This window comes from Pleurodeles waltl, chromosome 8 (assembly GCF_031143425.1).
Source record: "Pleurodeles waltl isolate 20211129_DDA chromosome 8, aPleWal1.hap1.20221129, whole genome shotgun sequence".
In the NCBI taxonomy this organism is placed as follows: domain Eukaryota; kingdom Metazoa; phylum Chordata; class Amphibia; order Caudata; family Salamandridae; genus Pleurodeles; species Pleurodeles waltl.
In genome coordinates this window covers 713828641-713855046 of record NC_090447.1, presented here as the reverse complement: position 1 = coordinate 713855046, position 26406 = coordinate 713828641, and the positions used below count along the sequence as shown (strand labels likewise).

At 43.2% G+C, this 26406-nt stretch overlaps 2 protein-coding genes across 4 annotated transcripts in view; one reads left to right on the top strand and one right to left on the bottom strand.

Annotated features, from left to right (window-relative positions):
* CMSS1 (cms1 ribosomal small subunit homolog) overlaps window positions 1–26406 on the bottom strand; it is a 1251672-nt gene that overhangs the window by 1044946 nt on the left and 180320 nt on the right. The window lies entirely within an intron of this gene.
* FILIP1L (filamin A interacting protein 1 like) overlaps window positions 1–26406 on the top strand; it is an 840953-nt gene that overhangs the window by 774338 nt on the left and 40209 nt on the right. The window contains exon 1 of one of the 3 annotated variants that reach the window (XM_069204874.1): window positions 12844–13052. The exons of the other annotated variants lie outside the window; for them this stretch is intronic. The gene's annotated coding sequence lies outside the window, so the exon portion shown is untranslated. Of the gene's footprint in view, window positions 1–12843; window positions 13053–26406 lie in introns of those variants that run through there. 3 annotated transcript variants of the gene reach the window in all.

The window sequence follows — 26406 nt, the reverse complement described above, 5'->3', positions numbered from 1 at the left end:
TGATTTGGGGGTTCAGGAGATAGCTAGCTACACATAATCGATAAATAAATAGCTTATTCAATGGTCGTAAATTAGGGTGAGCTCTTTCAATCTAGGTACGTTTAAATGCACCAACATAATTGTGAGTAGATGCATCCCGAGAGACACGCTTTTCATCTTGCCTCCGCATGGAAGTGACCATTCAAACTGGCCCCCACCAATATGTTAGTGCACATACAGTGCTTCATTGGAGCTGAGGGTTGCAGGTGAGGGCCACCGACACACACTTTTGGAAGGAAGGCCAAAGGAGAGGGAGAAAAATGGAAAACTGACAAACTGGAGAAAGCATTTCTGGACAAGGGCATGTACGAATGGGTAAGGGGTTGTAGAGTGTCTGGTGATGGGTGAACGAGGCATGAGGTGAAATCGACATCCAGTAGCTTTGATATTTGGCTTGGCAGTCAGTAGGCGGTGCCAGCTGCAAGATTCTGAGGAAACCTCTGTGCACATGACTCCTATGGCCAGAACTTCACTTTGACTCCTCCTCCGGGATTTAATGCCAGCACTGCAACAGTGAGGGTAGAGCCACAGTGTGGCACTGATGGAACACTCACGCTTTTTCTGCAGTGAATTAACCACATGCACTGCGCACTCACAGCTTACATGTCCCATGAACATATACATTGGCTGCTGCTGTAGGAGTGGCACTCCCCTTAACTGAAGTTTTCCGCAACAATGAACACGGTGTGAGGGGCCACCAGATTACACCGGAACCCAGCTTCATCAGTGTCAAAGGCACTTCAGTACAGTTTTGAGCAGGTGAAGGCCTACAACCATAATTTCTACATAGCGGCTAGCCATCATAGCCTGCGCGGTGTCAATTCCAACTGGGGCCGCCTCTGCCACACTAAGGCCCTCATTCTGACCTTGGCGGGCGGCGGAGGCCGCCCGCCAAAGTCCCGCCGTCAGGTTACCGTTCCGCGGTCGAAAGACCGCGGCGGTAATTCTGACTTTCCCGCTGGGCTGGCGGGCGGTCGCCTTCAGACCGCCAGCCAGCCCAGCGGGAAAGAGGCTTCCACGATGAAGCCGGCTCGGAATCGAGCCGGCGGAGTGGAAGCTGTGCGACGGGTGCAGTTGCACCCGTCGCGTATTTCACTGTCTGCGCAGCAGACAGTGAAATACATGTAGGGGCCCTCTTACGGGGGCCCCTGCAATGCCCATGCCAGTGGCATGGGCACTGCAGGGGCCCCCAGGGGCCCCGCGACCCCCCCTACCGCCATCCGGATCTCGGCGGTCCGACCGCCGGGATCTGGATGGCGGTAGGGGGGGTCGGAATCCCCGCGGCGGTGCAGCAAGCTGCGCCGCCGCGGAGGATTCAATGGGGCCGCGGTACACTGGCGGGACCCCGCCAGTGGTGCCGGTCCGACCGCGGCTTTACCGCCGCGGTCGGAATCCCCATTGGAGCACCGCCGGCCTGTCGGCGGTGCTCCCGCGGTCCTCCGCCCTGGCGACCGCCAGGGTCAGAATGACCACCTAAGTGTCTGCCTATGAGGTCTCATCTTAGGACTCCAAAAGGCCTTCACTTACAACATTTTACATTAATAGAGTGCACCTTAGCAAGTTGCAATATTTTATCGTATGGTAAATGATTTAGGACTAAGGTTTGAAAGAGAGAAGTAATTCAATCCATATCCTAAGGAAATACAGAACACGTTACAGACACTGGAATGAGGACATGTGACATATAGTTTACAGGCAACACTTTCCATGTTGTTTCAATGATTTACATTTTACACGATATTTTTGAACTTCCCAACAAGACTCTTTTGCGTGCTAATTCACACGAATTTGATTTTAGTTCGGATTTTCACGCTGTGTTAACTGAAACACTTACAAATAAAGAGTCGCTAAATGAAGAACTTTGCAAAAAAATCATTTTAAGACAGGTGTGTCGCAGTGAAAAGAACAAACCGAAAAGAAATGTCAAGTGGCTACTACCTGATAAAGTGAGAAAAAAGGTAACAATAGAGAACAAATCGGGCTGTGGGAGACAAGAAGAGATCAAAAATGGCTTGTGCTCATCATTGTAATTGTATTTATATGGCGCTTACTACCCCTGACGAAGCGTCGAAACACTTTTCGGCGAGTAGCACGCCACTCCGGAGCCCAAGAGGAATTAGTGGTGGATTAGGCTCGGGAAATAGGAGTACTGTATTAGTGTTAGTATAAGTTAATTTGAGCAAAGGATATGTGTTTGTTAGTTGGATTGACTAGAGAAATGGAGGGATAGAGGAGGGAAGAATCCAGAAGTGTTCATTGGGAGTATATAGTAATAGGATGAGGTTTAGGATGAGTAAAGGAGAGATGGAGGAGGGAACAGTAATGGCTGTCTAGAGTTTATGGGTTTATTTTACTACATATAATATCAAAACTAGTTCAACAGGAAAGGCAGATGACACAGAACATGAGATTTAATAGAGAAAATTAAGTTTACTTTAGAGGCATATACTAGCTATTAAACATTCTCTGTATGAGTTATATAGAGGCCCTGCAGCTCAGGCTTACGAGTTGGGGAGACAGCAGCGTTTTTAACATGAGACAAGCCTGTTATAATGCTATTAAAACATTTCACCCACAGCAATGCAATATCCTACCTTATATACTGAGAAATTGATAGAAACATTTGAATTCTAAAAAAGAAAATTGACATCCATCCGAATGTCCATTGCAGCTGTAGCAGCTTTGTTTTTTTTCTTAGACACTTAGGAGGCCTAGCCAAAAGAAAGCTCAAGGTCTGTTGTTGTCAAATCTACCAAGACCAGCAAAAGGTCAGAAATATTTCAAAGCCCACCCAACCAACAGATAGATGGTAGTTACCAGACAGGGTAACAATACGATGACTTAATGTCAAGAATGTTTTGAGGCCTTGCACAAACGATTAATGGCTTGATGCATGAGATTAAACCTCAAAGTAATGGCAGAGATCATCTGTGAAAATTGACTCAAAACGAATAATGAGAACTGAGGAAGCAAGGGCTCTGGCACAAAAACTGTGATAATGAGAGGCCATCAGTACACAAACTACTTTCAAAACTGTGATCACCTGACAAGATAGTAACAAACATTAACAAAGACAATATAGGTTTGGTGTTGGCTGCCAGTGTAGGAGGCTGGACTGGCTTGTAGTGAGTACCAAGGGGTACTTGCACCTTGCCCAGTTATCCCTTATTAGTGTATAGGGTGTCTAGCAGCATAGGCTGATAGATAATGGTAGCTTAGCAGATCAGCTTAGGCTGAACTAGGAGATGAGTACACAGTGTCATATGCACAATATCATAAGAAAACACAATACACAGTTATACTAAAAATAAAGGTACTTTATTTTTATGACAATATGCCAAAGTATCTCAGAGTGTACCCTCAGTGAGAGGATAGGAAATATACACAAGATATATATACACAATACCAGAAATATGCAGTATAGTCTTAGAAAACAGTGCAAACAATGTATAGTTACAATAGGATGCAATGGGGACACATAGGGATAGGGGCAACACAAACCATATACTCCAAAAGTGGAATGCAAACCACGAATGGACCCCAAATCTATGTGACCTTGTAGAGGGTCGCTGGGACTATTAGAAAATAGTGAGGGTTAGAAAAATAGCCCACCCCAAGACCCTGAAAAGTGAGTGCAAAGTGCACTAAAGTTCCCCAAAGGACAAAGAAGTCGTGATAGGGGAATAAGGCAGGAAAGACACAAACCAGCAATGCAACAACGATGGATTTCCAGTCGAGGGTACCTGTGGAACAAGGGGACCAAGTCCAAAAGTCACAAGCAAGTCGGAGATGGGCAGATGCCCAGGAAATGCCAGCTGTGGGTGCCAAGAAGCTTCTACTGGACAGAAGAAGCTGAGGTTTCTGCAGGAACGACAAGGGCTAGAGACTTCCCCTTTGGAGGACGGATCCCTCACGCCGTGGAGAGTCGTGCAGAAGTGTTTTCCCGCCGAAAGAACGCCAACAAGCCTTGCTTGCTGCAAATCGTGCGGTTAGCGTTTTTGGATGCTGCTGTGGCCCAGGAAGGACCAGGATGTCGCAAATTGCGCCAGGAGGTAGAGGGGACGTCGAGCAAGACAAGGAGCCCTCTTAGCAGCAGGTAGCACCCGGAGAAGTGCCAGAAACGGGCACTACGAGGATGCGTGAAACAGTGCTCACCCGAAGTTACACAAAGGAGTCCCACGTCGCCAGAGACCAACTTAGAAAGTCGTGCAATGCAGGTTAGAGTGCCGTGGACCCAGGCTTGGCTGTGCACGAAGGATTTCCGCCGGAAGTGCACAGGGGCCGGAGTAGCTGCAAAAGTTGCGGTTCCCAGCAATGCAGTCTGGCGTGGGGAGGCAAGGACTTACCTCCACCAAACTTGGACTGAAGAGTCACTGGACTGTGGGAGTCACTTGGACAGAGTTGCTGGATTCGAGGGACCTCGCTCGTTGTGCTGAGAGGAGACCCAAGGGACCGGTAATGCAGCTTTTTGGTGCCTGCGGTTGCAGGGGGAAGATTCCGTCAACCCACTGGAGATTTCTTCGGAGCTTCTAGTGCAGAGAGGAGGCAGACTACCCCCACAGCATGCATCACCAGGAAAACAGTCGAGAAGGCGGCAGGATCAGCGTTACAGAGTTGCAGTAGTCGTCTTAGCTACTATGTTGCAGTTTTGCAGGCTTCCAGCGCGGTCACCAGTCGATTCCTTGGCAGAAGGTGAAGAGAGAGATGCAGAGGAACTCGGATGAGCTCTTGTATTCGTTATCTAAAGTTTCCCCAGAGACAGAGACCCTAAATAGCCAGAAAAGAGGGTTTGGCTACCTAGGAGAGAGGATAGGCTAGCAACACCTGAAGGAGCCTATCAGAAGGAGTCTCTGACGTCACCTGGTGGCACTGGCCACTCAGAGCAGTCCAGTGTCCCAGCAGCACCTCTGTTTCCAAGATGGCAGAGGTCTGGAGCACACTGGAGGAGCTCTGGACACCTCCCAGGGGAGGTGCAGGTCAGGGGAGTGGTCACTCCCCTTTCCTTTGTCCAGTTTTGCGCCAGAGCAGGGCTAAGGGGTCCCTGAACCGGTGTAGACTGGCTTATGCAGAATTGGGCACATCTGTGCCCAAGAAAGCATTTCCAGAGGCTGGGGGAGGCTACTCCTCCCCTGCCTTCACACCATTTTCCAAAGGGAGAGGGTGTAACACCCTCTCTCAGAGGAAGTCCTTTGTTCTGCCATCCTGGGACAAGCCTGGCTTGACCCCAGGAGGGCAGAAACCTGTCTGAGGGGTTGGCAGCAGCAGCTGCAGTGAAACCCCAGGAAAGGCAGTTTGGCAGTACCAGGGTCTGTGCTACAGGCCACTGGGATCATGGGATTGTGCCAACTATGCCAGGATGGCATAGAGGGGGCAATTCCATGATCATAGACATGTTACATGGCCATATTCTGAGTTACCATTGTGAAGCTACATATAGGTAGTGACCTATATGTAGTGCACGCGTGTAATGGTGTCCCCGCACTCAAAAAGTCCGGGGAATTGGCCGTGAACAATGTGGGGGCACCTTGGCTAGTGCCAGGGTGCCCTCACACTAAGTAACTTTGCACCTAACCTTTACCAAGTAAAGGTTAGACATATAGGTGACTTATAAGTTACTTAAGTGCAGTGTAAAATGGCTGTAAAATAACATGGACGTTATTTCACTCAGGCTGCAGTGGCAGGCCTGTGTAAGAATTGTCAGAGCTCCCTATGGGTGGCAAAAGAAATGCTGCAGCCCATAGGGATCTCCTGGAACCCCAATACCCTGGGTACCTCAGTACCATATACTAGGGAATTATAAGGGTGTTCCAGTAAGCCAATGTAAATTGGTAAAATTGGTCTCTAGCCTGTTAGTGACAATTTGGAAAGAAATGAGAGAGCATAACCACTGAGGTTCTGGTTAGCAGAGCCTCAGTGAGACAGATAGGCACCACACAGGGAACACATACATATAGGCCACAAACTTATGAGCACTGGGGTCCTGACTAGCAGGGTCCCAGGGACACATAAACGTACTGAAAACATAGGGTTTTCACTATGAGCACTGGGCCCTGGCTAGCAGGATCCCAGTGAGACAGTGAAAACACCCTGACATACACTCACAAACAGGCCAAAAGTGGGGGTAACAAGGCTAGAAAGAGGCTACTTTCTCACAGCCAGCATCTGGGCTTTTTTTTGGGGGGGGGGGCGGGGGGGGGGGGGGGGGGGGAGCTGTTGTGCAGTTTTTGGGATTAAAAAAAAATCATACATTGAAGGGACTTATTCCGTGTGTGGATATGCCCCTTACAAAAGAGTAGAGTGCTGTCACTCACTGAAGTTAGCCAATGGTTGCAGTGGGGTAGAAGGAAAATGTATATGACAACAACAGACTATGGCTAAAAGCACCCTTACAAACTATATATATATATATATATATATATATATATATATATATATATATATATATATATATATATATATATATATATAGTTAGCAAAATCAAAATGCCTTTACTAATGTCTGACCTAACAAGCATAAAAAACTAGCCTTTCGGCTTTGTTAGTGCTTGCTTTGTCATAGTTTTTGCAAAACTTTACTATTGGGGAGCTGCTGTGGACGTCAGTGTAAAAAAATAATTAAAAAAAAAAAGAAGAAAACACACACACACACAGGCTAAAAGCAAACATATTTGGGTCTCAAAAAGTGCACATTTGCACTAGTAATTCCTAGCACTTAAAGGTACTATTTGAGTGGATGAGCCCCTTGTGAAATGGCAGGATGCCATCACTCAAAGTGGCCAATGGCTTAAGTTGACAGACCCACTACCTTATGCTGCAAGGTGTAATTCCTGGTATAAAAATTTGAAAGACAAACTATAACAGACCAAAGGATGAAGAGGGCTGGCTTAAAGCCGCTAAAAGTATATCATACTTATCATTTTAGTAAAATCAAAATATCTTGGCTAACCCCAGACCTAAAAATGCAACAGAGAAAGTTTCTCCAACTTATTCTATGTTGGCAGTTTCGCTGGCAGAGGGCAACAATGATGCAACTTTATGTTTATTCATGTAGCAAATTTTGTAAGAAAGAAGGAAAAATGACGTGTATGTTAATTCTTACAATGTGGCCTTGCATAAGCCAATAGTGCGTCAGGAACTTTGAAAATAACTGAAATGTTAAGGGCATAAACCAATTATTTACAAATAATGATAATTCTCACGAGTCGTATTCTGATGGGCCTAAGTGCACATAAGTCATTCTACCAGGCTCTGGATTTATCTCGTCTCACCTGTGAGCAGAAACGAAAAACATTTAAAGTTGTGTTGGAATCGTGGGCCATGATCTGAAGCTCATATTTGGGGTCGTATGGGCATGTGTACAGTGATATGTCTGGAAGAAATGCTCTGTAATTCCGAAAAGGGATGGACATTTTAATTGAAGTATGCAAAGTCTTGCTGAGCCTCATATAGCAGGTTTACACACTTTGGAAAGTATTTTATAACCTTATAAAAAGCAAAATGCAGAAGCCCCAATGATCTGTTTCCTAATCCCTTAACACAGGGAAACTAAAAAAGGCCTTAGAGGGGAGCAGTATTTGAGTGTCAAGATCAGTGAGGACACCCATTATTATTTGGCAATGGGCTTACTTTTAATGATTCGAGCGGCGCACAATCAAGAATCCCAAGTTTGTCTTCATCCCTTTAGGCAAAGTAGGCCTTCTCAACTAAAACCAGAAGCTGGGTTACTCGTAATTTTGGACCACTGCTCCCCTCTTGGTCTCTGTCAGGTCGCTCTATCTACTCCCCTTGCATCACCAAGACTGCCTTGAGTTGGTTAGCAGCCGGTCTCCAGTGTCCCTGTGGCAGGGAGTTATACCCTTCTGGACCTGCTCCAAATCTCAGCTCCAGGGCCAAGGATGCTATAAAGACTCTTCAGTATACCTGGCAACATATGCCCCTCTGGCATATTACCTGCAAAGGGTTAATGCAGAACCAAAAATAAATATTAGTCAAGGTGCTCTTCTTTCACTTGTATGTGGTGTGGTCAGATGAGACTGAGAAGCTATGATCATAAATTGTATCTCAGGGATGCACGTCATGTTCAGTGCTACATTGCTTTCAAGATTTGCTCTTTTTCTACATTCCACTACATACAAGACCAGATGAGCTGCTACATCTTTATTTCACAACAAAGTAGGAGAGTTCTGTTTTTCATTTGCTTAGAAAAATAAAGAAATTGTGGGCAGAATAGCTGAATTAATCTCACCACTGGAAACTAATTTCACATTCTGGTCTGTCTTTTTTGCACACTATGCCATGCGACATAGGGAGTGACCATATGCAAATCAGAGCTGGTCCTGGCTGAAACAGGAAATGTCCAGCCCGCCCCATGTCCCCTCCAGATGGGAAGGAAACAGCCATGGTTGTCATCACAGCAGGTTCCAGCTGCTCTGTAAATGGTTGGGAGAGTATGTAGAGCAGTCAAAATGTGTTTTAAGTATGGTGAAAACTGTAAAGTATACATGGTCGTAGCACTGGACAAGGCGTGCACTACAGGCACAATTTGTAAACCTGGTGTGAGAAACTGCACTGTGGGTTGAGGGGGTGAAACCCTACTCAGCCAACAGCCACAATCCTTGTCGGAGTTAACCACAAAAGATCAATAAATTAACCTGTGATTAACCCTCTGGTAGATTGGCACAACAGCAGTCAGGTTTAACTTAGTAGCAATGTGTGAAATATTTATGTCACATACAAATATGTATGAAAACAAAACACAAGAAAAATCCCCCACCAATTTAGAAAAATAGAGTATTTTTTATAATTTATTTGACACCAAAATGATAAAAATGCATTCAGTAGAACCAGAGAGATGCATTTTCAAAGAGTTAAGGTAACCAAAGCGCCTAAAAGCACAAAGCACCACTCATGGCCATCTAGTTGTGAGAGACCAGGTAAAAGTCAAAAGTCAGGCAGACCACAATGGAGCGGATGGCAGATACAGGGACCAGGTAAGGCATGTTGAAACTGTTACTTTCTGAAATCTAGTGAAAAGAATCCAGTTTGTGGTGTAGAAGGCTGCAAGGAGCAGGGAGAGCGCCACAGAGGGCTGGGCTGTACCGCAAACAGAAGGCTGAGTATCATGGACAGTTGCTAAAGCACAAAGACCATGTCAGGCATTTGGACGATCATTGCTGGAGTTTCGCATTAACGGTAACCGTGGACTGCCACTGGCGTAGCATGAAGTGCAGATCTTGTGTCACTGGCGATCGCAGCAGCGCAAAGAGTTTAGTTCACTGGAGCGCCATGTTAGCAGTCATCAAGGGATGCAAGATCATGGTGCGAACAAGCCCATTCGCAGTTGGGAAGAGCCCCAAACCTCAGGAGTTCTCCTTTTTCCCCAGGAGGAGCTCAACTGATGCCACACCAAGGGTCCAGGACCTATGAGGGAGCTCTTATGGATCAGGAACTCACTCAAGTACAGGCCAGGGGGGCTCAGTTGCAGGTCATCTGAACAGATGCTGGAAGGCCTCAGGAGCTCGTTATGGTCTGTGTAGCTCAGAACAGGATATCAGTCAGCTAACTCTTTGAGTCAATTCAGCTTAGAATGAACGGTTAAGGTCCAGATTTCCTTCTCAGCAAGCAGGGCAGGCCACAAGCTGCAGGGTGTGCTTCTGTAGTATCCACAGGTCCAAGAATGTACTGAAGAGTGGGTCTGAGGAACCCCTTTTTTATAAATGGTGCACACTCTGAAGTGGGAGAATCTTCTGGAGTTTCCTACTACAGAGGTGTCTAGAATTTCACATTCCCAGTCTGTCTGTTAGTATGGGTCCTTTGTGCGTGAGCTATGCCAGTGTCTTTGAACTGCAAGTGTGTTAGGTGACAGCTCCTGTCGCGTGGGCTTGTATTATCCTAATGAGGCTGCTGGATTTGGGTGGCGATACAACCTGAATTGTGAGGAGCTGAGTCTAATCCCACACCAGGTGACAGCTGTTGGCCTATTCAGATTTTCCAACTAATTAGCAGTGCCGGACCTCTGCCCAAGAGCAGGGAAGGTGGTGGCAACCAGGCGCATGTCAAGAATGAGTTCTCAGGAAAATTGTGTTGAATCAGATCCCATTCTTTTTTCTCAGTTACAAAATGTCTCACACATGCAAAGACAAACAGAGGCATCAAATGGTTCAGTAGGATTTCTTGACTCAGCTGCGTCTTAGATAAAATGGCATGAATTGTAGATGAGAATAATGAAACAGGCTAAAAGCAAACTTGTGACGATAAAAGTGAAACACAGAAAAAGTCCCACCATACTGCCACTAAGCACTATATATGTGCGGTTCCTACCTAAGCTATATTAGAGCACTGCACGCTAAGCCCTAATCTGCTGATTAAGATTCCCCTGGGAAGACATTGGCCCCCATAACTGAGTGTGCCTGTTCTCTAGAGAGAGACCATTCCCAAGTGGACCAGGGTACCGGCGATCTTCGCAAGCAGCTGTAGCAAAATCGATCAGCATGTGGTTGTGGTCATCTGGCTGGAACCTCCCTCTAACGTGCATGAGACACATAAATGTTTTATAATAAAAACAGCTGGTGTTGTTAGAAAATGTTCCCACATCAAAATACGTGTGTTTCTTGTGTATGTTAAAGACGCAATGTTCCACTTAGGGTTTTCGATACAATCTCTACTGCAGCCTTGAGGAAAGCACAAGGTGAAAGACTGTTGCCTGAAAGATGTAATGCTTTCCTAGATGAAAGGCTAACTAGATAAAGAAAATAAAACAGTACCGCAAAAGTGGCTGATGCTAAAATAATAAATGAAGCAGAATGAAATGTAACTATGCTAACGGGCACAAGCAGCAGGCCTGGTTCCTAAAACAACATGCCCAGAGACATTACTAAAATGGTTCTACAAAACTCCAAACCCCGATCAAGTCAAAGATGGTCCATTCTGACAACACCCAGACTCTCCTTTGTGATACTGCCTGGGAGGAAGATACAATGGCCAACTGCCAACTACTCCTAGCCACGTGACTTTAGGACAAGAAAAGCTAACCTTCTAAAAGTAGCATTTTCAGAATTGTGACTTAAAATCAGACTTTAACATAAAAGAGGGTTTTAAATTACCATTATTCAGACACCAAACATGACTTTCTACCTGCTCCCAATCAAAAGTTGTCACTTATTAAATGTAATAAGGTAATCCAATGTTAGCCTATGGGAGAGGTAGGCCTTGCAGTAGTGAAAAACAAATGTAAGAGTTTTTCACCACTGTGACATGTGAAGCTAAAAAGTACATGTCGAACTTTTTAGTACAATGTGCCCTGCCCTATGGACTGTTTAGAGCCTACCCTAAGAGTGACATATGTTTTAGAAAGGAAGATTTACGCCTGGCAAAAGGTTTATTTTGTGAGGTCGAAATGGCAGTATATAACTGCACTCACAGGCTGCAATGACAGGCCTGGGACATGTTTGAAAGGCTACTTAAGTGGGGGACACAATTAGTTCTGCAGACCCAGCAGCAGCATTTAATTTACAGGACCTGGGTACCTCTAGAACCACTTTACTAGTAATTTACATGTGAATTAAATGTGCCAGGTGGGTGTAAGGCAATTTCACCACTTTTAAAGGGAAGAGCTCAAGCACTTTGGCACTACTTAGCAGTGGTAAAGTGTGTGGAGTCCTAAGGCCAACATAAACAAATTCAGCTCAACATGAGTGAAGGCAAGAGGTTTGGGGAAAGACCACCCTAAGGCTGACAGGTCTAACACCTGGCAACACCACTTGAGCATTACTAGCAATAGGCCAATGAACAGACTTTAATTATTAGTAGTAAAAGGTCTTTCAGTTGTATGTGTGGTGCTGTTGCACGATCAACTGAGCAACTGTTATCATCATAAATTGTTTATCAAGGATGCATCCACTGTTCAGCACTTGTTGCTCTCTATCTAGGTTTACACTTCACAAATACCAATACATATAAGACCAACTGGGCAGCTACCACTTGTAAAAAAGATGAGCCCTGTTGTTTCATTTGGGTAATGAGGGCGTTCACGATTCTGTAGACAAGACAAATTAAGCTGAACAAGCATTTACGTGCATTCGTGTTAGATTAGCTGCATTTATGTCATATACACCAGTCTTCTGCTCGCTTCCTATCACTGTGGGATATGTGAATGGACGTTGGAGGTGCAGGTTTTCGCTGACCGAAACCTAAATTCACATGTGCATACATGTACACACGCCATCGTGAGTACTTTGTGCATCAACATCTTTGGAATTAATATTCAAAAACATTGTATTTGAAATGCAATTCGTGCTTTTGTCCAGAACAAAATAGTAAAATAAGTGTTCTGTTCGGGGTAAAGTTCGCAAGATTTCATCTGGCGTTCCCATCATCACTGGGAGAATTGTTTTCTAGTTACATCATCAGGAAACAAACGCCATCCTCTCGGGACCTTCTCGCTGCTGGCCATGTACAGAAAAGGAGCGTTTTTAAGTTCACGAGCCACTTGGCGCCCTTTAAGACAATCGTTTTTCTAGAACATTATCCAAATTACTCCTGATGCGACAATTACTTACTTAAGGCAAAACCCTCCCTACCTTTATATTTTACATTCGAAAATTAAAAGTAAACAAAGCTCTTAAGTAGCTAGTTAATAACTAAATACATTCGCTATCAATAGCAAGAAGGAACTGCCTGTAACCCAAGCCTTCCGTGCATTCTTTTCGACGGTGCGGCAGAGGTAGACAAGCGCAATAAGTCACACGGTGGTGTGCGTCAGCTGGAGCCTGGACATATTAGCAAGGGCTCCGACTTCTGGCTCCAGAGCCAGCGCACACGCTAGTCAGAGTCTGCACAGCCGCGCGCGCCTTATAAGGCAGCGCCATGACGTAATGCGCCCTAGGCTCGAGGCACGCACAGAGCCCATCTCATTGTTTGCTGTTCCTGCTGGAATGTGCACAGCCCCGGCCGCCGCCGAAACCCTCTCTGTGGAGCAGCTGGAGCCGTCCAGGCAGTGTGTCGGAATGTCCAGGGTAAGCGTGCACAGATGGAGCCAGGGATTCGCTGTCCCTTTTGTTGTCTGCTTAACAATTGCGGGTTTTGGAAAATGCATGAAAATAAAAGTATATGGTTAATAGGCTCTTAGAATAGACTCCGCAAAATACCATTTAAAAAAATGCTTATTTTCAAATGGGATTTTCTGCAATGTATGTATGTAACGAAAAGCAAACTTGAACTAACGTCCTAAAACTTAATAAACTTGTTTTAATTCTATAGTTTAATATGCTAAGTCCCGCGTTGGCGTTCCTCTGTCGACATTTTTTTCATATGGTCATCTCTGCCAATTAACTTTCCATCTAGTCCGTAAAGAGTCGTGAGAGGCAAACCTCACGTGCCTTAGTATTGGCAAGTCCTGAGAGAGTATGCGTGCTTTGTTTCAGAGCGCTGATGTACCTCCTTTTTCAGCAATCAAAAAACTTTCGTACGATCTGTTGGCCACCGGGTATATGGGCTTTGGTTTTAAAAAGCACTGTAAAGTACTTTTTTTCTAAACGAACTCTGATCAGAAGTTTGAAATGAAAATTTCACTTCCATGTCACCAGATGTTTTTCTGCATTACAATCTTTTTCGTGTTTAATTTCGGGTATGTTTACCAATATCAATAGACAGAGATGAATTCTAAGGTAAAGCAGCAGGCGGGTCTAGCAAGCCCGTGTGTTAAGCTACTGGATCCTTAAATTCAGCCACTTGCTGTACAATCGACAGGCATCTTGCACGGAGACCTGCTGCACTCGCGAAGTGCTTTAACATTCCCAGCTCGGGAAGCATGACATGCACACTGTACACATTACCCATGAGGTCAGAGCAAGCAACGCCTGCTTTTTCTTCAGCCTCCGTTTGCAGGCAATTACACAAAACTAAAGCAGCATTCAATGTGCCAAAAAATATATACGTTTTTGCTTCTTCCTTCGTTACGAGTGAGACCAAATAGGTAGTAATAATATGCAAATATTTTTCATATGTAGAGAAGTTGTGGATGTGCTTTGTTTACGGTCCTGTTTCCGTAGGAACCGTTTTTAGACTAGAAGCGTTTTAAATGCATTTATGATAATGCATGCCCATGCATTAGGACCTAGATACCAAGTTGTATTGTTCTTAAAAAATATATATATATTTTCAGCAATTTGCTGCCTTTCTGACACTTGTGAGAATGGTAAGCAACTACAGCATACAAAAACACAGAAAACAGAAGCAGAAATGTAGTCGGCACAGTAAAGTATGTGACTTTGTCGTGTATCTGTCTGCACTGTATGCAACTTGGGCTACTCAGTGGAAACTCCTAGATTGCAGTGGTATATATAGAGAGGCGCTATATTGACGAAAAGTGAATTCTAGCCTGTCCGTGTCCCAGCTACTGCCTTACCTTAAATACTAGATTATCCAGCACCGTGGCTGTCCCAAAACTCGTATAAGTTCTGATTACCTGTAATGGATATATATGCAGTGCAGAGGGTTTATATTGGCTAACTGCGCACTGCTAACCATTAATGCCATTAGGGAACTGATATAAGATTAGAAACAATGTGACATTATAAAGAATGAGGTCAAAGAAAGTGTTATGTAAATGTCACCGAAGGCCTAAGATGGCATTCATGGATAACAAAACACATCCTTTGGATATTAGTAAGACATGAGATATATATATATATACACACATATCAAAGTTTAGACCACAGTATAAGGATACTGCAAGTCACCCAGGAGTTCCCTCATCACAAAGAGGAACTTTGGCTAAAGCTGTGTTCTTTCTGAAAAGTCGGAACCCAGACTCTATTTTAAATCCTCACTTCTCTTGCGCCTTACTTATAAAGACACCACAGCAGCATATACCTAAAATAAATTAAACGTGTGCTGTGAACACAAAACCAGTGCCAATTTGCACATTATAACTGGTTGGAAACTACACTTAAAACAGTTTACTGCAAGTCACTTGGAAAAGTAGCTGTAGTCCACGTGGGGTAACCTGCACAATTCTTATTTCTTGTAATGAGCTCCACCAGTGCAACTGAGTGCCATAACAGTCACCCTGTCAATGAGTAATTTTTTTATTTTAAGAAAAAGTGCCCAGAACAAATCTGAAATGCCAGTGACACCTTTCATTTTTTAAACACTGGCTTGTCAGCCTGCCTTTCACGCTGCCTGCTGACAATGCAACATCGCAACTCAAGTGTAATACATTATTACAGTAAAGTCGCTATCCCATTTTCGTATCACAGGTGAGCCGTGATGTCACAATTAGACTTAAAATGGGAGCACTGGATCTCAGAGTAATACAATCATTACAGGGTAATTATAATAATGCACATTCCCATAGTGTTCCATACAGCACTTCTGCCATTTCTAATCACTGCTATTAACAGGCGTTATCACCTATTTTACTGGTGCACAATAAGCAGCCCTCTCTGAATGACAGAAGGCTGAGTGGATGTTTTAGTAAATAAACGACCCCGCCAACTTTTATTACTCAGCTACAAATTTGTGCCAGGTCACTGAAAATAATATATGCACCAATAATACATTTTTTGGACCAAGTGTATTCATAAGCACTTTCACAAGACAGCTTCAATAGCGCAAAGATAACATTCACTGGTATTACCATAGGATTTGAGAAAACAAATATTTTTTCAAACATTGTGATCTAGCCAAAATAAAACCACTGGGGCATACTGTACAAAAGACAACCATTGGGACATACTTTCCAAACAAAAACCACTGGGGCATACTTGCAAGGCCTAATTACTGTTATTCTGTCTCACTGCAAGCATTTAACCCCTTGTGGTTTGCTTAGGGTTAAATATAATGTTTCTATTTACTGCACACGAAAAAACCGTAAGGCATAAACTATACTCAAAGAGGTGCAGAGTGTAATTTGCAATGTATTACGACTGGTGAGGGAGGGGGGTGGCATATCTCTTATGAGGGAAGGCCCTTCATATACTCAACTGTAATAAAAAGCACATTATACTACACTTCTGCACACACTACACACATTTATGTGTGTGGATATTCGTACATACAGACACACATATTTTGTTATATATAAATATATATATACATATATATTTATATGCCTTAATAGTTAAACTTCAACATAAGTATATATCCTGTATACACACAGTTTTCCTGACCGAGGTACTCATTTAGTGCATTTAAACGTAATGTCATGTTTGTGTATGCTTAGAATACCTTTGTGAAAAAGATGAGTGAATCAAGCCCTCCCATGTATTCATGCGGTCACAGCCAAGCGCTAAAGATAACATCCTTTTACAATGAATGACGCAGCTTCCCACCTCGGTCAGAGTTCCTGCTTCATAACGTCTGGCCGTGGCCTGCAGGAGGCAGACACGCACCATGTAGTAAAATGATGGGCGGGTGACAAAAGGCAGAATTCGTTTGCACTACGCAAATACCTCTGCCACAGGCTTTCTAGTGGATGAAACTGCAGATGCTCTCTGTCATGTCTTTCTGGTTACCACGCTAACACAACGGTAAGGGTACATTTTATGAACATCGTGACTAAATATAAAAACAGATGTCCAAAAGAAATGTAAAAAGTGCAGAGTATTTTTTCCTCTTAGGCTTTATTTAACGAGGTGACTTTCGCTTCGATTAGACACCGTAATCCTCTCTAACAGATAGGAAAACCGTGTTTCAGCAGTGACCGAAGATGCAATTGCAATGCCTCTGCGTGCACCGCCTACTCTAGGCATGCAAATTCGTCTGGTTGCAAGTCGCATCCTTAGGAAATTGTTCCCAAAAAGCTTACTATCTTAGTTTTGCACTACTTGTTTTACTTCCCAAACACCCGTCGCCAGTAACGGAACGCAAATCAGCTTCAGCTTTTGTTCTCAATAAACCTCAAACTATGGCACCCTGATTACTAAGGGAAATTACCCTCCCCCCCCCCCCTCCCCAAAAACACATGGCTCTATTAAAGGCGTAATTCCGGTTACTGCGCCCCGAGGTCAATTTGGTCATATGGGATCACAAAGTCTTGCTCGTCTTCATTTTATGAAGCACTGCTATCCTTTCCTTTCCTTAAAGACAGATTAGCGCCCTCCTGGTTTGATCACCTCTGCCTGGGAAAAGGGCTCAAAGATGGCTGCGTTTCACCCGTCACATCCAGAGTAAATAGGAAGCCTTGCTTTCCGTCCTCAGTTGATGCATAGGAAGAGTTTAATGCTGTATTGGTATTAGTGGCCTGTTTGCATGGAACATATTCAGGGAATCTCAGAAAACCGAGAAACCAGTCGTGCGGAAAAAAGGCAGATCCACTTTTATGCATTGCCTTGCTCAACTTCGAGAATTATTCCAAGATCTTGAAAAGGCGACAGCGTTTATGCACGGTCATAACTATGCATGTTGGCAATGGCTCAGAGAGGCAGCATAGAAGGCCCCCATGAGCAAGCTTCCTTGGCACTTTTCAATGAAGCAGGGGTTGGAGGGGAGGGGGGGTCTCAGCTCATACTCTTCTCACAGAAACCGCATGACAGACCCTGCGAGCATTCATTTTCATAGACTTTTATCACTTTCCAAGCGAAGTAGTTTATGCACATCGATTTGTAAACATGCTCCTAGCTGAAAAGACCCAGAATTAATTTGGTGAGTCATTAGCAATACCAGTGTTTACTTTGTTAACACCGTAAATGCAGGGTAGCAAAGAGTTTCTTGAGAGACCTTTGCTATGGCTGCTCAATGTCACGAAAGACGGCGTGTTCTGATTCCATCTCATGCCTCTTTCACTGCTCTGCCCCTCCTGTATCCTTGTGCCCCACGGATCCTTTGCAGGTTTGTTTTTATCATTATTCTGTCGCTTTGTCACCGCTTCCTATATCAGACAAAAAAAATCGGCCCAAAAATGAGTGCTGGTTACCACAACTTGCACAGATTATTGTTTCTGACACTAGGACTCCATATCGCCAGGCCTTTAATTAGAGATGGAAGTCTTGCCAACGCAAGGCACAGAGAGGTAGTTGACTGCACTATTACTTGAAAGATCTATCCTAGGACTGTTTCAGTTTTTCCTCTGACCACACTACCTACCTCAAGTTTTGTGCTTTGGCCAGGTGCCTAAGATTCGATTTCTTAGGTTCCAAGTCCACAAACACTTTAGCTCTTTGCATATGATTCCTCTTTGATCAGTGGTTCCAGGCCCGAGAAATTGAATTTGGCATGTGACACGTTTGGATCCGATACCAAGATGAATAGTTTCTAACCACGTCCTTAAGTTTATTTTTTATTTTGCTCCTAGATAAAGTACACAAAAGTCATGTACACCAAACATAGGGACAGCTATTAAAACAAGAAGGAATTGTTCTTTGCGGTTAAGCTACCGTTGCACGCATGTCCTGGGTGACAAATATGTCACTTTTAGGGTACCAGATAAAAAGATCACTTTTAGGGTGTCCAAACTCCTTGCGCTGTGACACATCTCATATAGTGCATGGCTCCACTATCGCCTGTGTGGTTCTATAACAGAACTTGTGTAAATCAAATCTTCAGTGGTTGCGTAATTGCATGTTGGCTATATTTATCTACAGTTGTCGCTCAAACCCAACCTTCTGAAGTATGGTGAATGCTCCAGCAGTTCCCAAAGACACTGACGTTGGGAAGTCATTGAACTACACTGAAACGGGTCATGGGAAAAGCAACACTGCTTCAGCATGAGCACAAATGTGTGGGCTTGCAGTCACGTCCAATAATCGTGATTAAAGGAACATAAAGTGCGAAGTCGCCTTGAGTAACAGCAGATGTGATAATGCATGGGGTAGGTGGTGTTTGAATAGACAGATCAAAAACAAATGGCGAAGTAACAAAGCAAGGGAAGGCACTGCCTACAGACGTAATGCTTTATTTCTTGTACTCTCATTTAAGAACGCTTCCCCAGCACTCAGAAGCCATCTAGTGTTCAAACATTCCTCAGCCTTTAAAGTGCTTCACCCCAATAGAGACTAAAAAAGCCTATATGCAATTTTACCAGGTCAGCGTTTTCATTCTGCTTCCACACCAAGTCAATTTAGATGATTCTGGCGAAAATGACCCCTTAGTGATAAGTAGTTTATCTGGTACAATTAGAAACAGGCAGCATACCACTATCAGGCACAACAGGAAATTTAAATAACTAATTTACAACTAAATGTGGGGCTGTTATAACCATAACATCCAGATTCAAAAACGTTCTCAGTGTGTGACCAGGCGTCTGTGGGATTAAGAGTAGAAAACTCATCTGCAGACTAGTAACTTTGTGAGTACAGAAACACTTTCAAAGCTTTTCCCACACTTCTGCACACTAAGGCTGCATTGAAAAGATACAGATTGTAAGTGATGGAAAGTGTAGAAGAGTACATTACAATCCTCTATCTTCACAACTGCATGTGAGGGAAATAAACATTTCACACACTTTTTTATACTTAGAAAAGTACAAACAGCTTTTTTGTGAATAATTACCATTTTCCCAACCATATATATGTGAATTTTCTGCAATGCCTAAATTCTGCAGACATACGTTTAGGAAACCCACACACACAGCGAGTTGCCTAGGACCATACACTTTGATGAAGCCCAGACGCTACAACCCACAATCAGTTTCAAGAACAACATCTAAACTAGTAGGTGTCAACAACTTTTAACAAGAATATATCATAATGGTGGGTGAATTCTAAACACAAAAAACAGTGTTCATGTGGAGTAACTGAAATTAAAAGCTGTCACATGAAGACGATGTCATATAACAAAGGATACAGCAAGACACATGCTATCCTTTCAGTTGCATATGCTGCAGTTGGCAATTAAAGCAGTACTTCATGACTAAGGAGGTAAGTGCCATCACGGTTCAATTTTGTCCTGAAGTAGTCACCATGTTCAATCTAAACACTGAAGAAGGCTTGGCACTGTGATCTCTTTTTAACCCCCCCACTTGTGACTCTCGGTGTACAAAGCTCAAGTACACATATAAAGTGAAAACATGCTCTGGAAAACACCTTATCATTAATTGCTAACTTTTCCTTTTCACATTTGGTTCTGTGCACGATGCAACCTTTAAACTGACTTTTTTTTTTTTTTAATGGAGGAATCCATGTTCAAACAGGGAATATATATATTTTTAAAAACCTAGAAACCTAGACAGTGCCTTTAAAGTGTCTTTAAAATGTACATCAAATTTAAGGTATTAACGGAAAATAAATCAAGATGTCATGCCATTTTATTAATGACTATTACGTTTACATACAAAAACTTTGACTGTTTTTACTTCATAAAGAAGTGGACAGATGAAGACTACGGCTAGGTAAGGCAAAAGGAAAGTATTCAGTGACTTTTTTTTTTTTTTAATTCCAGTCATTAACATAGATTTTTGTAAATTATCAGTGATATTCTAGTAATCCTCTCTGGATCTTCCTCATAAACTCACATCTATTTAGTCCTAATATCACAAACCAGAAACACAAGTTTGCATCTAGACAAAACTGCACGGGTATGACCCAATTTAACACAATAATCAATCACATTCTTCTTTAAACAACCAAACTTGGACATTCTTCAAAAATGCTTAAAAAAGGTAGATGCGAGGTATCTCAGATCCAGCACAGAGTTCACCACACCAATATATAGGGCACCTTCAATGTAATATTAAATGATCAGACCAACCTCCTACCCTTAGAATTGAAAACATAATTCTAAACCGGATCCATCGTAGAAGAAAATACAAATTCCCAGCACTCAAGCCAAAGAAATCTCTTCAACTGGCTCATAAGTGACAGAGAGAGGGTATCTGGTCATATTTTAAGATTATGTTTTTAAGGTAGATCCGTTAGGAAAGGCGCTGGAATATTTACAACCTTTAAATACGTCTGTAAAGGGGAGTGGGGGGACTGGCTTCCGATTATGTCTGCCAACAGATTGTTACAAACGTTCCAACAGTTTTTTTCTCCTTTTAATGAATCACCAGTTTAACTTACAATCATGTAAGACACTTTTATAGCAATAGATAGCCACCACTTCCACCCAAGTGCTCCTCAATCCACTATGATTAGTACCCCAAAGAACAATAAAAAAATAATAATCTTGCTTTATGCCGGTTTGTAGAGAGCCCATTTTAAGTTCTACAGCCTCCAAAGTAGTTTTTAAATAAGATTTAGATAACTCACTGAAATGGTGTAAATATGTTGATGTGAAAGTAGGCTAATCATTAAAAAAACTATTCGCTAACAATATTAAAGGCAAGATGCCTTCCATAATGCGCCAATTCTTACCTTGTCCTAAGTTACATTTAAAACCAAAACAGGCCTTGCATCTAGAAAAGCTGCTTGTTCTTTCATAAATTTCAGATATTCTTGTTTAATAAAAGAAACTGCAGTCTTGAAATGGGACTCAGACACATTGGTCCACGATATTAATTCCCAATACCGTAAAGCACAATTTGTGTTATAGCAGTTACTGTGGACGCAGGTTTAGGACCTTATTAGGACCTTGGAGAAAGGTATACTCTGCCACAAACTTGACGGATATCCCACCCACCATTTTACAAGTTCCATAGGATACAATGGAACTTGTAATACGGCAGGCAGGATATCCATCATGCATGTGACAGAATATCAAATCTGCTAAGGTTGTAATCAGGCCCTAAATCTTTAGGCAGCTTTTCATTAGGAAAGTGTTTTTGAACGCATTGGTGTAACAGAATTCCAACAACACTTTAATGGCAAGTGTGGATGCGAAATCTAAAGTTTGGGTCTGCTGTCAAATTCCAAGGCCCATGCCATCCCGTAAGCCTTTTTTGAAAATACAGCTGGATTGATAGACTCAAACAGTGCAATTGTGGTTTAAACAATAACTGTTGGGCACAGGTGCCAAAGAAAGCTTTCGAGAAGAAGAGTTCTACCACTGGTCGAGTTTTGTTAGGTGATCAAGGCCGAACTCTCTTTTAGAACATTTAAGCATCACAAGAAGCTGCCCAATAACTTATTTGTTGTTGTGAGCCTTTAATTCCATCTTGATGCATTACAGTGGTAAGGAGTAAATATTCAATTTAAGTTCCCATATATCATACACCAGGTAACATGCACCAGCAACCTGGAACCCTTTTTCTCACCTCCAACTTCTATAATTACATTCGAGATTTATCTTTGTGCTCTACTGGAACACTTCTTCTCAACCCTACATTTTTGTGGATAGCTTGTTTGGCTTTTTTTCTCTTTCACTCCCAGACATCATTCTCGGTATTAAGAAATAAAAGGCATGCAGATTCTCTGTAGGTCTCCTTTCAGGAGAATTCCACAACCACTCACCTTCCTACGGAAAATGTAACCCCCTAGTAAGTTGAAACCGCTCCATTCCAACATAGAAGATGAGCAGTTGTGAAAACGTTTCCCTGAAACTGAAGTCAACAATAAACATTTAACACAGAAAATGCAGCTTTGACTAAGACCTATAAAACCGTGGATGCCATCTGCAGCTGTATTGTTTTTTGTAGATTAATTCCTGTCCTTGTGCACACAGATGTCCTATATTACAGCCTATCTATTGAATCCTTCTTGGAGTGTGCAGTTTTTTTTCACACGTTTGCTTCCTACACATTCTCAATCAGCTGTCCCCTATAGTGGTCACTGCCCCTTCAGGTTATTTATTCTTCTTTAGCTGTTGGATTCGTACTACCAGACCTACAAAAAAATCTGTAGCAGTCAATGATCTACTGAAAAAAGTCTATGCAGAGCCAGAAAGAACTCAGACATTTTGGCCCTATATGCAGTTTCCCCAACCAAGGGAAACTCATCCAACTCTTAGGTAAAGCCAGCTCCAGTCCTTCCAAGCACAGCATCTTCTTTTGCATCCCTGCTAATCAGAGTTCTGTATAAGAGATGGTACAGAGGCTATGTTCTTGGCCATACCAGAGAAAAGCTGGTTGGATGCAGATGACGCCAGTGTCAGTACCCTTAATCTTTGGGATATGTCAGAAGCAATCAATAAAGGCTATTCAGTTCGTGCTCTGTCACATCTTAGATCTGAAGCAGAGGGGTCTGGGGAGAAATTAGTCACTTCCTTTATGTCTGTCCACACGCAACATGTTACTCTACCTTCATCCTCATCAGAAATAATCCACTTGTGTGGAGTCCACCCATAGCTCCTCTGTAAGTCCTGCTCTTTCATATTTTATTGGTGTCACAAATCAGTCAGATCAGCTTTCCATCAAATCTTTCCACTACAATCCATTTGTGGATGCAGTGGGCCGATCTTGTGCTAAATTAAAGTAAAGTCTCTGGTATCCCAGATTTCTGTCAAGCTGAACTGGGCCCAGTGCCATTCCAACTCAGTATGTCAGAACCAGGGTGTCCAGCAAGATGTAGCAGTGCCTCTCACTCCACAAATGCTCCCCTTGACCATGTCCCACCGATATCAAGACTGCAATCTGTTCCCCCATACATGGTCAATTATGCAGTACTGTTCTTCAGAACAGACTACTGCAGTTATCCCTAACTCTGTATCTGGCATTGGCACCACCAGCAACTTCAAAAAGATGCAACATGAATAGAGATGGGCATATTCTAGAGGGAGCCAGTATCCAGTCCATTGACTGTTATAATGGCTTATTATAGGCCAGCACATAAAATGTAAAGCACTTTGTCTAACACATAAGATTATTTTTGATGCTAGATCTCTTTACTCTGCAGCGAGCTAACATATACAGCAGCAGTGTTCAGACATTACTCTGGGGTCTGCTGAAGATACACTGGTTTTGTGTAGGGGAACTATGTTTTGCAACTCAAGCTGCCTCTCTTCAGTCCCAAGCAAACTACAGTCTTTTCCTTAAACAGTCTAAAACTTGGCTGTTTCCACAGTCAACTGGGAATTTCCGTTCGAGCTATAGCCTAGTTTGTTGTATTACACTTCACCCACAGTTAAGCTCCTGAGGGACGTATATATTGATGAAGTGTGGTGCCATCTCAGTAATGAAGTCCTTGAGCACGCAGTGGCCCGGTGTAGAGGGAAATACTGTAACAGAATAAATTGTTGCACACCGAAAACCTTGTAAGCAGATGTTCAGAGAACTGAGCTCCAAATATCTAATCTAGTGAAGACTGCGTTTAATTCGGACTGCATAGCAGTGAACTATATGTGGGATCACACAGCCACTGCTGCACAGCGTTTGTTTAGAAGTCCCTAGTGTTCTGCAGACAGAAAAGTCTGAATTGAGGAAGAAGCAAGACCTACTGGTAAAATAATCTATGGGAACTTGTAAAGATTTGCCCTTTGTCCTATTGTACCATTATATGTTGTTGCAGAACGATCTGATGGCTGGAAAATATGCACATTGTAGTTAATTTACTGTGTTACAACTTTGCATGATATATTGGCATACACAGAAGTGTGCCAGTGTTTCCGAACAGGAGGTGGCTTGGAATATATTAACAAACAAAACATAAAACAGAATATTAAAGTGCTGTGTGTGTGTCATGCACCATTAAAACATCAATATATTGTTGCTGCTTAATAACAGCTATGCAAGATGCACAAAGTTACTTGTGCTGTATTGACATATCCACTATATAAACACGCGGGCGCCGTGAAAACACTTTTACAATAAATGAAATAGACATCCTATTAAGGTGACCTAAGAAGAAAATAATCGGCAGCACACCAAGGCGCAATGATGTTCAAAGGCAAGGACGCAAGGGGTGGCATCAGCCTTCCTTTTAGGATTGAGATGTGGTAGCTTTGCTTAAGAGGTAGAAAGCAGCGCATTATAAGGTAGACTTTTGTTTTTGGTCTCAAGTGAGACTTACCCGGCCAAGTCCACTATGCTCGCCGATCTACAAACGAATATAGTCTTGCTATTTATTGAGCAGCCTTCCTGTATGTAGAAGCCCGCTTTGGCTTCCAGTAGTGCAGAAACAAAGGGAACACCTCTCTTTCACTACAGCCATCGCTTTCCATGTGTATTTAGAATTTAGAGTCCAGTAGCTTATGCTGCAGGTTAATACATCAAAAGCCAGCGGAGGAGGGTGCATGGAATGGAGGGTTCATCGAGGAAGCTGTGGCATAGACCACCATGCATGCCACACTCGATTAGACGCAGGAGGCCCTTCAGCCTGGTGGCCCTTTCACGCTCCTGTCCTAGCACAAGAGGCTCTCAGCCTAGGCCTCTGTGACCCAGTGCATGAGACTGCAAGAGTGGTTTGCGAACCTCAAGTGTGTATGTGAGCCAAACAACCCTTGGTACACAGCAGTTTGGTACCGTGTGTAGTACCGACCTACTGCACGCTGTTACAGATTGAGAACGCATGATGTGCTGAATGTGTGCCGAGTATGTACATCGCTTGTACTGTCCTAGTCTATGCTTCGAAATTGTGGTGTTACAAAGTGCCCCACATACCTAGGGTGGTTAAAATCACTGAAAATAATAGCACAAGTAAACATTTATTGCAAACAACGAAGGTTATGTCAGGATGGAACCAATTCTCTGCAAAAATGGCAAAATAATGTGCACGTTGTGAAAAAATACAGTCTCAAATATACATATCTAGAGCAGGTCCCAATCTGAAACCGACCCACTTTCTGTGGCTTCCACTTAATAAGATCCTTCATTTGCTTTTACTATTGCTGTCAAGGTTACTATATCTTTCATTTAATAGACTTTTCAGTTTATATAATATATACACAGTTAACAGCTGGATGGGGCATATTTGATACTTGAGGAAATGTGGGGGCAGTGGAAGGACTGCAGATTCCATCCTTGGTGAAGGCGCCCGGACGTAGTGCGTGGCAGAGTTTGCAACACAATCCTAGTACGCCATTAACAGTTCTAATTTGCGGGATGGATTCCGACACCTTTGTTATGGCGACTAATTCGCTAAACACTGTCATTACGTGCCATCTGCTGTCGTCGCCTGGCAACGCTGCAAATCCATAACAATAAGCAAATGCAGTAATCGTAGCAGTGTCAACACGTTGTGGATTACGATGCACAGAAAGCCGACGCTTCCTTCCCGAGCTAAGGCAGGGAGGCTTCGGTGAAAACGCGAAGGGCAAACCTAGTGGGAATCGTTGTCCCATTTGGGAGACACTAACTGCGCCTATTTCGGGGTGCACAAACTTTGGGGAACGATCCCGGGTACTCAGATTTCAGACAGTCATGCTATAGCCCACGAGAGATGAATAACAGAGAGACTTGTTCAATTGGCAGTCGGTACCGATAAAGGCAATCATTGCCATAAAGTCATGTTTCACAAAAAATGGTATAATAGCTTGTTCTGAGCTATAAGTCATAAAACATATAGCCACGTGCATTTGAACCGCGAGGCGCCAATACTTAGATTCCCAGGTGCCCTATAG